Below are 2,241 nucleotides of genomic sequence, written 5' to 3'. Positions count from 1 at the left end.
GGGAAAGAGGGGCGGCCCCACTGGATATTCTCTAGGCTTTTCAGAAAACATGGAGCTGTTCTTTGGCCACATACATGCGAATCCACAAGGTGATGTTGTGGACATCAAGGGAATGGGCGCTGTTCACAAAGGAAGGCCCTACAGATGTCACCAGGGCAAACTGGAGGAGTCTACAGTGTCACCCAGCATGCAGCGGGCATTATTGTGAATAAGCACCTTAAGGGCAAGACCCTTGCCAAGAGAGTTACTGTGCGTATTGAGCATATTAAGCACTCTAAGAGCCGAGACAGCTTCCTGAAACGTGTGAAGGAAAATGATCAGAAAAGGAAGGAAGCCAAAGAGAATGGTACCTGGGGTCAACTGAAGCACCAGCCTGCTCCACCCAGAGAAGCACGCTTTGTGAGAGCCAATGGGAAGGAGCCTGAGCTGCTGGAACCCATGAATTCATGGCATGATAAGTGTAAAAGAAAAAAAAGACGTCTGTACTTATGAAAATGTTTCTCTTAATTGAGTAGAAGTGTGGCATCCTTCCCCTCTCCCCCCAAATAAAGAAAACTTTGTGTTCTAAAATATATATACTAATATATATGTATATATGTGTATATATATATATATATGAAGTATTTTGGGTCTTTAAAAGTTTGGCAATATTTTTGTAACTAGAAATATGCTGTAGGAATTTAACTCTTGCTGGTATCAATTAACCTTTGGTAAGACTGGTTTCATTATATGTCGTTTTGCTTAAAGCTGAAGTTTCCAAGAATCTCTGGACAACATTAGGGGAGGACTTAGTGCACAGATGGGGTTCAGTGCTATCTGCAGGTTTTTTTTAATATATATATTTTTTATTGATTTCAGAGAGGAAGGGAGAGGGAGAGAGAGATAGAAACATCAATGATGAGAGAACCATTGATCAGTACAGTGTCACCCAGCATGCAGCGGGCATTATTGTGAATAAGCACCTTAAGGGCAAGAGCCTTGCCAAGAGAGTTACTGTGCGTATTGAGCATATTAAGCACTCTAAGAGCCGAGACAGCTTCCTGAAACGTGTGAAGGAAAATGATCAGAAAAGGAAGGAAGCCAAAGAGAATGGTACCTGGGGTCAACTGAAGCACCAGCCTGCTCCACCCAGAGAAGCACGCTTTGTGAGAGCCAATGGGAAGGAGCCTGAGCTGCTGGAACCCATGAATTCATGGCATGATAAGTGTAAAAGAAAAAAAAGACGTCTGTACTTATGAAAATGTTTCTCTTAATTGAGTAGAAGTGTGGCATCCTTCCCCTCTCCCCCCAAATAAAGAAAACTTTGTGTTCTAAAATATATATACTAATATATATGTATATATGTGTATATATATATATATATGAAGTATTTTGGGTCTTTAAAAGTTTGGCAATATTTTTGTAACTAGAAATATGCTGTAGGAATTTAACTCTTGCTGGTATCAATTAACCTTTGGTAAGACTGGTTTCATATATATATATTTTTTATTGATTTCAGAGAGGAAGGGAGAGGGAGAGAGAGATAGAAACATCAATGATGAGAGAACCATTGATCAGCTGCCTCCTACCCCCCCCCCTCCCCACTGGGGATGGAACCTGTAAACCTGGCATGTGCCCTTGACCAGAATTGAACCCTGGACCCTTTAGTCCACAGGCTGACGTGCTACCCACTGTACCAAACCAGCTAGAGTACAGTCCCCTGGGATAATGGGACTATAATTTGAGATGTGTGTAAATATTTTTACCCACCTTATTAAAATGCTTTTTAATTCAATAGCTGTAGGCAACAGTGAAACGATGTGAAAAGTGGCCTAAGTATTATGCTCAGGCCTATCTGTTTCCTTAGAAACCTCTAATTTGAGCAGGGTATTCCCAGGTTCAGTGTCATTTCCCCTGGCCAATTACGCTTCCTCATTTCTCATAGACCATGAGGTCAAATGACAGCCAGAGCAATGGGGAAGTGGAATCACTCAGATATGCCCAATATCCTTAGCTATTCATTTCATTTTTTATTTATTGTTTTGGAAGCCACTCAAACCCCTTTTGATTTTACATATATACTAGAGACCCAGTGCACGAAATTCATGGACAGAGGGGGTGGGTGGGGAGGGATCCCCTCAGCCCAGCCCGCACCCTCTCCATTCTGGGACCCCTCGGACATCCCTCTCACAATCCTCTACCGCTGGCTCCTAATTGCTCACCTGCCTGCCTGCCTGGTCTCTCCTAACTGCCTGCCCCACC

This window comes from Myotis davidii, unplaced genomic scaffold, assembly GCF_000327345.1.
Source record: "Myotis davidii unplaced genomic scaffold, ASM32734v1 scaffold540, whole genome shotgun sequence".
Classification (NCBI taxonomy): Eukaryota; Metazoa; Chordata; class Mammalia; order Chiroptera; family Vespertilionidae; genus Myotis; species Myotis davidii.
The sequence above is the reverse complement of the archived record's forward strand: the minus strand, read 5'-3'. Positions refer to the sequence as shown.